The sequence below is a fragment of the Ammospiza nelsoni genome, chromosome 19 (assembly GCF_027579445.1).
Source record: "Ammospiza nelsoni isolate bAmmNel1 chromosome 19, bAmmNel1.pri, whole genome shotgun sequence".
In the NCBI taxonomy this organism is placed as follows: domain Eukaryota; kingdom Metazoa; phylum Chordata; class Aves; order Passeriformes; family Passerellidae; genus Ammospiza; species Ammospiza nelsoni.
In genome coordinates this window covers 6,804,787-6,817,642 of record NC_080651.1, presented here as the reverse complement: position 1 = coordinate 6,817,642, position 12,856 = coordinate 6,804,787, and the positions used below count along the sequence as shown (strand labels likewise).

Here is a 12,856-nt window from a genome sequence, read left to right as displayed (position 1 = left end):
TCCCACATCCCCCGCTCTTGGTTAAGTCTTCACAGCTAAAACTGAAAGTAAACGCTGCCATTGGGCTTTTAATAAATGTAACATGAAAGAGAAAAGGAGTCTCCATGGCACGGAGCATCTGAAGGGGCTGCAGAGGTCCCGGTCATTTAGAGTGAACAGCAGGCAGTAACTCTGTCAATAAAATTCCTGCCCTTTCTGAATGAAGTGAATGAAAAACTGAAAAATAAGCGGGTTTATTTCTAGATTAATTTAAGGCTATGCTCTCTATAAGACTGCCACTCAGCAACAGTTTGCTTGACTACACAAGATTATAAACCCCTGCTTGACAAAACCTTTCACTCGATCTTGTTTTATTGTTAGTCCATACTGGGCAAGGTATGGAACATAAGAGCTTTGAGAACTTCAACAAAGAATCTTCAGATTAAAATAGTCTTATGCCCAATTCTTTTTCTTATTTTAAGGAAATTTCATCTCATTATTTTCTAAGTCTTAAAAACCTCTTTCAAGCAAAAAGAGTACAGAATTACCTTACTTCCTACAAACATCAGCGAGAGACCTCAACTTATTAAAAGCAGAGTGCGAGATGTTATTAGAAAAGGCAAATCCTGGAGAAGAAACCAGAAATTAAGGCGGAGCTGGGGTTTTCATTGATCTCATCAAATCCAGCAGGCTTTGCAACGGGCAAACCCATCCACTCACAGGCGATCAGAGACAGATTTTGGAGGAAGCCAGGATTCCATGGCTGAGGGTGAACCTCCAAGTCCCCAAAGGGTTTTCAGCCCAAGGGCAGTGTCCCAGAGCAAACTCCACTGTGCTGTGGCCAGCGGGGAAATGGCACAGCCCAAGGCTGCCCACAAGGACATTCCCAGCACTGGGACTGGCAACCTGCACCGCTGACAGCCCCAAAATAATCCATGTGCTGCAAAGCTGATGTACAGCACACGCACAACAGCTCTTAGGCTGATGGATCCCAGACTTAAATCTGTCAATATGGGAATCCACACATAGAACAGAAAAATGAATATATCCTGCTGCAATCCAGAGGAGCTCTCAATAAAAGGTTTGTCTTGTTTCTTTCATTGCTATGAACAAAACCTTTAGACAAAAGTACAAAATATTGGCTAAAATGAGCCCCTACTAATGCCCACCCCTTTCCCCCTGGAGCAAGTCCTGGCTGCAGCAGTTTTCCCCGTGGCAGCACCTGCTCTCCGGGGGCTGGATTGCAATGAACCCTCCTCATCTCAGGCAGCCAGGCAGATCACTTCCACTCAGAAATGATCCGTTCCCCTTTGAAGATAAGGACAAAGCCACACAAGGCATTATTAAACTACTGCTGCTGCCCTGAAGCACTCATTTTCCCTAAAAAAGTTGAAATTAATCTGATTTACTACAGGTTTGGTTTTTTCTCACAGACTGAGTCCAGGGCTCAGAAGCTGCCACGTTATCCACGAGGAATCTCAGCCAAAAAACACCAAGTGTTCCCCAGAGCAGCCCGAGCTTCCAGAGGCTGGAGCCGCTTCCTCACTGGGGTATCCAGGGCTGACACTGCTGCTTTCACCTTCTGGAAAGAATTCCAGAAGCCACAGCAGGGACGCCAGCACATCCGGGGGCTGTTGCTCAGCACACACCATTTTGAGCTCACAAATAACACACAGGAGCAGCCAGCCAGACATCCCCGGGATTCCTGAAGCCCAGGAACCGCGGGAAGGAAACTCTGTGATGTGCTAAGCACAGGTTGCAAGTCACCTCCTATTTCCTTGGAAAACACCAGGGGAAGCAGTGAGAACCCGTGTGTACCTTGTCGAAATTTTTTTTTTATTTTAATGTAATATCTGAGAGGAAACTCCATTTAAATTCTCATTTAAATTTGCTAGGGAATCCAAAAAAAAAATCCAAAAAAAACCCCACCCACCGCAGGGAAGGAGGGCAGGATCCGGAAGCCGTGCCTGGCTCTCCCAGTGCACCCAGCAGCAGTGCAGATGTTCTCCTGCTCCTCAGCTCTGGCATTGTCCTCAGGTCCACAGCACCACCAACACCCACCTGATTTAAAGCTTTGCACCACTAACAGCGGGATTTATTGGAATTTTAATTACCTTAACCGGCCTAATGTCCACAGCAAATTTCTGTACATAAATTAGCATAATTCGCCAGATACATACATATGCAAACGAGAAGGAAAAATATGCAACAGACATGGGTATGACGTCCCAAAGATTATTTCTAAATTTAAACTGGTTGTTAGAATAATTGAATAAATCTCATCTCGCAGATACACTCGAGTTGTAGCAGAAAATAAACTAGTCACAAAGACCTGCAGTATTATTTTTAATGGGAAAAGAGGGGGGGGAAACCCAATTGAGTTCAATAAATCCCATAATTGAACCTTCAACTAATTACATATTAAGAAGATTAACCTTTGACACAAACTTGTGATACAAACAAAGAAGCCTCGAACAATTAATAAACTTCCAGTGTTTCAGGATTTCTCAGGTTAACAACTGAGCCCTCCCCATTTTCCTACCCTTCTGCGTCGCAGTTAAAGGAATAAAACTCTGTTTACTATTCTCTCTCCCCCTGGACATTCCAGGTTTAGACGAAGATCTCTCTGTGAATACTCAGGAGAAAATTACTGCGGATCCTCACAATCTCATTTCGCGGAGTGGGGGGGGTTAAAAAGAGGAAAAATAACCCAAAGCTAGGTATTTGAACTTTTAAGAGAAAGCAGCTATGAAGGACAAAGCTGGAGCTCATGTGCTCGCCCACAGGGCAGCAATGCTGGCCATGCCCACAATTTTCCAGCCCTGGGATCATTTCCAAGGCGCTGTGCGATAATTTTCACACGTGTAAGTTCTAAAGCAAGAGCACACGGCCGTGCCTTGCAGCAGGAGCTGCCTTCGTGTCATGTCTGAATGGCACAACACGCTCACAAATGGCACTTTCTGCTCGCTGTGCGGGGAGAAACAGCGATTCCGGACACAGAAAAAACACCCAGTTAATTCTACATTTAAAAAACATCCGGAGGTTGCTCGTATTTTTAAAAAAATCGTATAAAAATAAAAGATTTTGAAATGTTCTGGGGTGTTTCTTGCTTCGCTGACTAATAAACAGTTTTAAAATAATAATAATCTAGTTTAGACTTGTGAAAAAGGAGCAATGCACCGGCTTTGCAGGTCTCTTCCCCTGCTAACTTCTACCGTGCCCGGATTAAGAGATGCTCTTACCCCTTCTTACCTTTTAGTCTTTTCTTTATGGGGCTCTTTGGCAGCTTTCGATTCAGTCTTGCTGTAAGGAAACAAGTGAGTATTTTGTCTAGCGTGTAGGGGTCTCTCTGACGTGTTCCTTTCTTATTTTTAATGCTTCTTTTTTTTTTTTCAATTTTTTTGTAAGTGTACCCGTAATTTCACGAATATGAATACGAAAAAAATCTCACACGGCCAAAAAAATTAAGTTTTTTGTTGTTTTGTCGTCGTTTGTTTACCCCCCTCAGGGAAAAAAAAAAAAGTCTGCCACACAGGAGATGAAAAAAACCCAACAGATCAACAGGAAAACACTATCCAAGTAGAAAAGCGAAGAGCTTCAGTGTTATCCAGCCCAGAGGAGAAGTGCAGCAAAAGCAGGTCCAATTCCAAAACAAGCTTTTGATTTCCAGTGAAGCAAAATTAAAAAAAAAAAAAAAAAGAAAGAAAAATAAAACAACAAAAAAATAACCAAGACCAAGAAACCAAGACAAAATACACGTTCAAGTCCCCAGCTAAATTTCTGCACGAGTGTGTCTTAAATACAAGTTTGCTTTCATGTGTTGCAGCAAAACCCACGGAAAGCCAGGATTTGGAGTTGATCGGGATGAGTTCTCGTGTGTGTGTCTTGATGGGTTCTCAGTCCACATGGAGGAGCATTTGAGGGTTTTTCAAAAAGTGCAAATCAAAAAAAGAGAAACCGGGATCCAGAAAAAGAGTTTTAAGATGGATCCCCCCTTCAAAATAAAAGGAGGAGGGGGTGGAAAAAAACAAAACAAAAAAAAAAAACCCAACTGAAAGAGCACGGCGGAGGCACGGGGGATGCGGAGTCTCACATGGGGCTGCGGGCAGGAGGAGGATCCCGCCGGGAGCTCCGGGGGGGCGGAGGATCCAGCGGAGGCTCTGCCAGGGGAGGAGGGTCCGCGGCTCCGCAGGGACCCCGCGGGCGATCCGCGGCGGGAGGAGGATCCGGCAGCCGCTCCCGCAGGAAGGAGCGAGCGCGGGGAGGGGATCCGGGGAGGAGGATCCAGCAAAGTCTTTCACGGAGGGAGGAGGGAGCGGGGAAACCCGACAGTCTGTGTGCCTGGCTCGCAGCGGGATCCGCGGGCAGGCGGGAGCGGGGCGATCCCGCGGCTCTCTCCGTGTGCTCCGCAGGGATCCGGCAGAGACCGGCGGGGAGCGGGGCAGCCGAGGCGGCGGCGTGTCCCCGGGGAGCCGCAGCAGCGCCTCGGGCAGGGTCGGTCGGTCCGCCGGGGTGCTGAAGGGGAGGGGGGAGGGAACGCAGCGTCGCTCGCCGTCTCTCCCGCTCGCTCTCGCCTCGTCCGCTCGCAGGGCAGGCGGTGCCGGGCTCAGTGCCGCCGGGCCGGTCCCCCGCTCCTCCGCGCCGCCGCCGCCGCTGCCGCCGGTGCCGCCCTGGGGAGCAGAGGAGCCGCTGCCGCCGCTGCCGCCGCCGCGGCCATTTTGTCGCTGACTGACAGAGCCCCGCCAGGCAGCGCGAGACCGCGGGGCGGCTCCGCGCGCGCCCCCTCCCGCGCTGGCTGCCAACAGGAAGTGCCGCGCTCCCCCTCCCCCCCCCGCCCGCCGCCACCACCACCACCACCGACCCGGCCCCTCCGACCACGTGACGCGGAGAGGGGAGGGGGAGCCCCCGCCGGTATGCAAATGAGCGCGGCGGCCGCAGCCGAACGGCGGCGAAGCCGCGCGCGCGCGCCGCGGGCCACGCCCCCACCCCGCCGAGGCGCGCGGGGGGAGGGGGGAGAGGGATGTGACCCCCCCCCCCACATCCCCTCACAGCCCAGAGGGGAACAGGGGGGTCACCCCCACCCCGGCAGGCCGGTGCTTTCACACACACACACGCCACCCCCGTGACAACGGCAGCGAACGGCAATTCACTCCTCCCTCGCAAACCTCCCTCCACCCCGTGCGTGAGGGGAGAGAGAGGGCGACAGAAAAGTGTCCCCCCCAAAGGGGTTGTGTCCCCCCAGAAGGGCTGCGAAAGGGATGCAAAACATGCACACACACACACACACACCCGTGCATATGGGTGTCGGAGCATTCATCCCTCGGTCGCACACCCCCACGGAGAGGTGGTGGGAGCGGGAGAGCTGTGCCCCCCCTCCAAAAGACACAGAGGGGCTTCACCGCCACCTCCGTGCAAAAGGGGGTCGGTGCCTTCACACACACAACGGCAAACGGCGTTAGGTGTGTTCACTCCTTCCTCACAACCCCTGGGAACGGGGGTGCAGGAGAGCTGAAGACCCCAAAGGTGTATAAAGGGGTGCAGAGGGCTCCCCCCACCCCCTGCAAATGGAGGTCGGTGCATTCACACCCACAAACCGCAAAACAGGGTTGAGTGCATTCATCCCTTCCTCACAACCCCTGGGAACGGGGTGGCAGGAGATCTGACCCCCCCAAAGGTGTATAAAGGGGTGCAGTGGGGCTTCACCTCCACCCCCTGCAAATGGGGGTCGGTGCCTTCACCCCTCCTTACACCCTCCCGCGGGCAGGGGCTCTGTGGGGCTGGTCCAGGGGTGGAAAGGGGGATCACACACACATCCCTGCTGCACCCCAAGAGCACCCCTGTTTGTGGCAGGTGTGAGCACACACTGCAGGGACACACCTGGGGACACTCTGGGCTACCCAGGGACACGGCCCTGCCCTCCAGGGCACCTCCCTGCACAGCCCTGCTGGGCTCAGGGCCATCGGAGGGGATCCCCGTCCTAAACGGGGACTCCAAAAACAATTCCCCAGTTTGAAATGCAACCCTGGCTGAGCACATGGAAATGTCACATTTCAGAGTGGCAGCGCTTGACTTGTCCCCCACAATAACCACATTAAGTGTTTCTGTCAGGAGAAAGTCAGGGTCTGATCTCAAAATCCCACGGGAAGATTTTTTTTTTTTTTTTTTTTTTTTTTTTTTTTTTTGCTAAAAATTGTTGTGTCTGGGTCTTCCAGCAGATCTCCGGTTCCCTCTCCTCTCCTGTTTCCTCTCCCCCTTCTGCAGCGAACGTTTTGGGAACTGCAAGGAAATCCAGAGCCTCAATCTTTATTTTCTCGGGCTGTTCCACTGAAATCTGAAATGTGAATGGAGCAGGGGTTACAGAGCAGGGGTGGTTCTGCTTCCTGGCACCCGCAGGGGGATTTGGGGGCAAAGAAGCACAATCCCAGCATGATTCCCGTTGGCATTTTTGATGCCAGCCCCAAAGCCGCCCTGTGCCAGCCCCTGGGCAAACAACACCGGGAGCCCGGAGCCCCTTGACCACTGGAGGGAGCCCATATTGTGCCAGAATGCAAGAGAAACACTACGGGGAAGACAAAAAAAAAATACTAAAATATGAAATATCAGATCATTGTAGTCAGAACAAAGTGTCTTCTCCAGGTCAGACCGTGATCTATAGCAATGCAAAATGTTATAAAAAATCAGATTTAAATGTCCCATTGTACTTCATCAGCACAAAGAAGAGAAAGAATTATTAAGAACTAGGCTCTTTTTTTTCTCCTCTCTTATTTTGAATGTCAGTCTGGCACCTTTCACCGGGAGTGAATTCATACGCCAGGATGGTGACAGACCTGGCTTGGAGGGAAAATGCCCTTGTGTCATCCCAAGGGCCAGCTGAGCTGCCCCTCATTCTCCTCACTTAAATGTAGGTCAGCACCTATAGACTCCTTCCCAACACACCCCCGAGCTGCAGCAGCGCACCACTGCTGCTTTCCGAGGAGACTTGGAAAGGAGATTCCTTTTGGAAAGGAGATTTCTTCTGTTCTGCCTTTCTCACTCCAGAGATGTCATGTTTATGGCACAACATGCACTTACAGGAGGCTGCCCTGCACCAAAAACTCTGCTTGGCAACTGTGCCCAGGAATGTTCCTGGTCCCCTAAATTCCGTGGTGTGAACGTTGAAATATTTGTAATTCAAAACACGCTCTTAACACACAAATATTTCTGGCTTCGCAGAGTGATGCCAAGTTGCTGGAGACCCTGAAATGTCAAAATGGAATAAAACTGAAAGTGATTTGTGTACTAATCTGTTTTCTTGGCCCTGGAGAAATTACCACCAAAAGCATGATATAACCACAGCCCCACAGAGAGCCTGTTGTGTTTGACACCCCTGTTCTGAAATACTGTCCTTGATTGTTCCAGTAAACACATTCCAGTAAACTTTTCCTGTCTTACCTGAGCTCTTTGCCATTGAATACAGGGCTATATCCAATGTAATTTGATTTTTTTTCTCCCCTATTTTGGTCTCCCACTGGGGTTTTGCCCTCCCACTCTCCTGGGGAGCTCACACAGATCCAGGTGGGTTTGTCACCCCAGCACCTAGGGCTCTGTAGCAGCTGGTGGCTGCTGTCACCACTCATGGCACATCTGTCCCCTAATTGCCCTGAGCTGCAGGACCGTGGCAGGGCACAGGCTTCTCCTTGAGCTGTGTTTTTCCAGAGCTGCTCCAGCACAGGAACCATCACTCCAGGCAGCCCCTGCTGCCTTTGAAGGCTCTCCTTCTCCCCAGCAGCCAGGTAGTGCTTTTGTCACATGTGGGTAAGAGCAGATGTCAGCTGGGGTGAAGGGAGGCCAAGGGACAGATGATCCAGGGCTCAGTGCTCACAGAGCAGGAGTTCCTCTGCTGCCTTGTAAACCTCCTTGCCCAGTCTGCCTGTGTGTTAGGGAAAGGGCTGTGACCACAGTGTCCCCAGGGTGGGTGGCTTTGAGCACACAGAGCCAGGCACTCACGCAGATACAGCTTTTTTCTCTGCTGAGAGTGACAAAACCAAGCTAAGCAAAGGTCTTCACACGTTCAGGGCTGTGTTGGAATGGCTCAACACCCAGGCAAAATATTCCTTGCTTGGTTTTGTATCACCCAACCGAGCACAAAATCATCACTCAGCATTTCTTACAGTTCTTACCCAGTATTGCTGTGCTGAGAAGGCCCCAACGATGGAGGAATGATGAGGAGGACTCCATCTTATCAGAAGGCTAATTAATTATTTGATTATACTCTATTATTCTATACATCTAAAACTGAACCTGCCAAGCACTCAACCCTGCACACAATTGCACTCCAGCTGCACTAAATCTTGTGACTGTCACTCAACAGTCCCCACACAAACACACCTGGCCCTGACAGGCCAAGGAAACAAAACACCATCACTGTGGGGAAACAATCTCCATATTGCATCCTACTTTTGCACAAGCACAGGCACAGCAAACGAGATAAGAATATTCTTGGGAAGAATTGTGCCTTGCTTTTCTCTGCAAAGAGAATTGTGGGGCTACAACCCAGCAATAAGGAGCACACACAAAATTAAAGTGAAAGCCTTGTGCTGTGCTCCTGTGAGACAAACAGCCCCATTCCTTAAGGAGAATCCAGTCTCTGGTGCTGAACAGGATTTCCCAGAGCCCACACAAAGTGAAGCTACAGCTCCAAGGCTCTCCCTTGTCTGAGGTGATGCTCAGAGGGCAGGATCACTCTGGGAAGCCAGGATCCAGGACACCACAGGCTCTTCCCAAATTTTCCAAGGAAAATATGAAAATATGAATGTGCAAACCATTTGTACAAAGTCCCTCTGAAGGATGCAAAGCACATCCCTCCCCGACCACCCTAACACAAATGGTGTCTTTAGGGTGAACACTTAAATAGAATCACAGAATTGTTGAACTGGAAAAGACCTCAAAGGTCTTTGATTCAACCATTAATGAACTGTACTGAGCTTATACATAATTTTTTATTGGAAAAATTCACTTTCATAACTTATATTTCTTTCCCCATGTTTTCCTCCCACTTGCTGGGACCATGCCCTGCTGTGACACCTCCACATCAACTATGAAATGTCCTCTCATGGCACTGGCCCAAGCAGAAAGAGCTCCTGAAAACCTGGTACCCCATGTTCCTCCTGATGCCTGGCACAGACATTTCACATCAGCAAACCCACTGTGGTGAGCATCATCCCAGGAGTCTGACACTTCACCTTTTACCCTGCACTGGATGAGCTTGTTCCCCCTTTTTTTGTGTGTAACAACCAAATACTTGAAACATTTGCCCAGAAAACACCAGTTCACCTTTTACCCTGCACTGGATGAGCTGGTTCCCCTTTTTATTTTTGTGTAACAACCAAATACTTGAAACATTTGCCCAGAAAACACAACATCTGGATTCAATTCCCTCCCCAACCCGAGAGTCTCCAACCTGTATTTCCCACGAGACAGATGTAGCACGATGCTAAACAGCAATCTGGCAGGGGGGAAAACATGGGATTTTTTATTCTTGCTCTCCAAGCAGAGCTATTGTACAAACAGGAACACAAGTGTCCTGAGGCCAAAAAGCAAGCAAGAAGCACATGACTCCCTACCCTGCCTGCCACAACAGCAGTGATAACATGTTCTGCTTATTATCAATAGCTGTTTTACAATAAATACATAATCTGCCCTGAACAGAGGGCTCAGAGCCCAGGATTTGCTTGCCCCATAGCTTATTTTGGGGGGGAGGAAGCAATGATTTAGAGGTTGGAACCTTTGAATGTGGCACCCTGAGATAAGTCTATAGGCTGGAGGAATGTGCAAAGATGCAAATTTCCCGTTGTGCTTCTGAGAATAAAAGTATTGCCATTAATCAGCCTCTCCTCCTCTGTTTTTTAGGTCATCACATATTGGTACAAGGGGACTGGAATAAGCAGAGGGAAGACACAGGGTGTTTCAGTGGCACAGGCAGTGCTCATCATCCAGGCACTGCAAATGTTACAGAAATCCCTGGTTTTGCACAGAAAACCCTTGCTGAGCATGTGAACCCCAGTGAAATACTGGAGTTGTCACCCCTGGTACTGACAGGGGCACCAAGCCAAGTGTTTGTAATAAAAATCCTGCAGCAGAAAGGGAAAAAACCCTGATTACCCAACATTTCAATTAACTGGGAGGAAGCTGCCAGTGCTTCTTTGCTGAAAAGAAGCCTTTCCAAAAAGGTTTTTCCAAGTCTCCTTCAGCTTGTAGATTTTTATCTTCACCCCACACAGAGCCTCCTGCACATGGGAAGCACTGGAACTGTTTTCATGATGTGCTTAAAAGTCAAGGTGCTTTTGGTTTTCTTACCTGTCTGCAAGTCTCTCACCCCAGTAAAAAAAAAGCAGATTTGGGGCCACAAAAAAGGTTAATTTGCTGTATACACCAGTCTGACTTTTTTTGGCAGCTCAAACAGCTGCACCCAAGAAGCACCTAAGGGATGAAAACTCTTCAGAAACCAGGGCTAGGGAGAATACCTCCTAGCACCCCATCAGCCATTAAAGCAGTGGTGAAAGAACGTGCAAATGCTTAAGTTAAAAAATAAACCTCGGTCCCGGCACTGTTCCCACACTGGTTTGAGCAGTGCCTGTGGCAGCCCAACACCATTTCCTCAGGGCAAACCAGCCTTTGGTGGGGTTTTGCAGCAGGACTTTATAATATCCAGTCATCCCATGCTGGCAGTGGAACAACAGAACAGATTTCAGCCCCCACCATTTCTGTCAGAGGATTTCTTCATGTCACATATGCTGAGTGTGGATGAAATAAACAAGGGCCAGGAGACTTCTTCTCCTGTTTAATGCCTTTATTAAAAGTGATCAGCTCAGGATCGGGTAGCTCGGCGGGGCTGCAGTCTCCTGTCGTCTCTCCCAGGGCGAGTCAGAGGAGGAGGATATGCACAGCTCTGTCCACCAGGAGCAGAGCTGGGGATCAGATCCTCTTGGGAGCCTTTAGGGCCTGCTGATCCCGTCAGATGGTGCCCCTCCCATTCCGTCAGCTTGGTCTCACCGCCGGGGTCAACTCTCGTGGTCAGGGCGAGAGGGTCCGAAGGTGTTCCGCGTCTCTGCAGGCTCAGCACTCGGCTCCTCACGTCCAGACATCACTCCAGTCTCTCAACTCTTTGGTGGCTCGTTGTTTTTGGGGTTTCTCCGTGGGTTTGGAGTCGGGGGTTCCACAAAGCATTCTGGTCTTGGGAGTCACTTTGAATAACCCCCGCCACCCTCTCAGGTGTCTTCACTATTCTGGGAAAGGTAAAACTTAGCCTTGGGAAGGTCCCCACCCGTTACAGTCTCAGGAGAAGGGCCATTAACTCGCCCCAGCCAGGGCTTTTACTAATACAAAAACAACCATTAACGACAACGACCCGTGATTACAATAACAAAGGCAGCAGCCCAGCAGTAGTGGTAACTTTTTCTCACAGAAAAAAATATTAACCGAATTTTTGTTCATAACAGTGGACATCACCCTCCCTCTATCACCTCCTAATCCTGGAGCTCTTCAGGGTAAAGCATGGCAGAGTGGCAATGCTTACAGCTGCAGCTCCTTCCTGAGCAGTTACTGGGCCAGCAATTTCAGTCTTCAAGGTAAAAATGAGTTATGATAGCCCCTATGGATGAGAAAAAAATGAGATTTTTGGGCAGTTTTTATGGGACCCAGTGGTAAAGGAGTTTTTCCCAATGTGCTGGCTAATACACATGGGAATAATTTGACCTCTGTAAAATCCTCAGAGAGCCACAACATCCACTGCTTTCTTTCTTTTTTTGATTAAGCTGGGCACCCTGGCTGCTGCTTTCCTTCTCTGTCAGTGGCAGAGGACGTTTTGAAGGGGATTGATGCCAATATAATGTACATTTATTACATGCCTTGGGAACTTTGGGTGAAAACACTGAGATGTGATGACTGCTGCTCTGCACAGACTCACCAGGTATCAACACTTGGGGTTGGATTGTACCTAGGGCAGCTTCTGTATTCCTGCCAGAGCTGATATGACTTATCCCTGGGGTGAGGAGGTGGGAGAGAAAGAATTGCTTCTGACAGATACTAGTCATGTTGCTTAATGAAGTTTTGCAAGGTGTTCAGAAACAGCAGGATGGGGTCAAATCAGGGAAGGTCACACTGCTGGAAGCTGCAATCCTGAGTCAAGACCTGGCTTGTCCCCAGAGCCTGTCACTCTGCTCCCTACCCGGCTGGCGGAGCCGCTCGGATTGCAAAGAATTTATTGACACCCACCCACCATCCCTAAAATTTTATGGCAATATAGATCCATTAGAAATCCATTTTACAGAGATATTAAAATAATGAAGGTGAGAATTAAGAGAGCAGCACGCTCCTTGGAAAATCCACTGATCATAACACACTGCTTTAAAGAAAGTTATTGTGCAGTCCCCTTAAAGAAAGTTATCAATTAGTCACTGCATCAGACATGGGAGAATTGTTCCCTGAAGAGGATTTTAGGAGGAAAGGCAATGACTAAGTGATGAATTTGTCACTGGGGGTTGCTTGGCTCCATGGATTAAGATGACATGGCACAGAGGGCTCGGAGAGCTCCTGGTGGCCCTGGGGGGGTTCAGGCAGGAGCAACATGGGCTGAGATGTGACACAGCTCCCAGGCAGGGTGATGGCAGCTCAGGGAGGAGACACAACACCAGTGGGGTGGGTCAGAGCTCTCACACAGGCTCAGGGCACTGGGCAGATGCTCCCACAGCGTCAGGATCTCTGCTTATCAGCGACCCCAAGAAGAGTTTGAAAGTCTCTTTTCCCAGCCCAGCACTTGAAGAAGGAGTCAGGGCTCTTCAGTTCTCAGTCTCAAGGTTGTTTATTGTATTTTACCTATAAAATTCTTTCTCCTGCCCTG

The 12,856-nt window shown here is 49.4% G+C and overlaps 1 protein-coding gene across 1 annotated transcript in view; it reads right to left on the bottom strand.

The window, feature by feature from the left end:
- TNRC6C (trinucleotide repeat containing adaptor 6C) overlaps nucleotides 1-4,547 on the bottom strand; it is a 105,450-nt gene extending 100,903 nt beyond the window's left edge. The window contains exon 1 of the mRNA XM_059486098.1: nucleotides 3,232-4,547. The gene's annotated coding sequence lies outside the window, so the exon portion shown is untranslated. The remainder of the gene's footprint in view (nucleotides 1-3,231) is intronic.
- Between the last annotated feature and the right edge of the window lie 8,309 nt (nucleotides 4,548-12,856).